Consider the following 508-nt stretch of genomic DNA (forward strand, 5'->3'; position numbering starts at 1 on the left):
TTTTACAAAAACGGCAGTTACCGATGTGGCAATTTCTATAATTTTAACAATTTTAAACGAAAAATTGCTTCATAATCTTTATAAATCCATAATCTGTCTCTCTTTGTTATGTCAGGATGGCCGAGCGGTCTAAGGCGCTGCGTTCAGGTCGCAGTCTCCCCTGGAGGCGTGGGTTCGAATCCCACTTCTGACAATAACTTTTTGACTTTGACGATTGAGTTAAAATTCATAAAGAATTTTTTTTATAAACTTACCAGTCAAATTTGTAGTGATAGTATATTGGGAAATAACGTCATGTTTACCACTGACATACGTCTATGATAGATAAAAGTTCACCACAACAAATAAAATTCCACATTTCTAAAGTAAAAAATAAAGTTATTGCAGCAGGGTGAACAAATCAGACAGAAACCGATGAGGAACTTATTCCAAACAAATTAACTTCCACCGGCGTTACAAAGGTTTGAGTTGCGCTGATGTGTTCACATCCTTTTTTTTTTTTTTTTTT

General features: G+C 34.8%; 1 non-coding gene across 1 annotated transcript; it reads left to right on the forward strand.

Moving 5' to 3' along the window:
- The first annotated feature begins 110 nt into the window (after positions 1 to 110).
- trnal-cag (transfer RNA leucine (anticodon CAG)) lies at positions 111 to 193 on the forward strand. Its single transcript has one exon. It is a non-coding gene; the product is annotated as a tRNA-Leu (tRNA).
- Positions 194 to 508: the final 315 nt, after the last annotated feature.

The sequence above is a fragment of the Cynoglossus semilaevis genome, unplaced genomic scaffold, assembly GCF_000523025.1.
Source record: "Cynoglossus semilaevis isolate Cse_v1.0 unplaced genomic scaffold, Cse_v1.0 scaffold5323, whole genome shotgun sequence".
NCBI lineage: Eukaryota > Metazoa > Chordata > Actinopteri > Pleuronectiformes > Cynoglossidae > Cynoglossus > Cynoglossus semilaevis.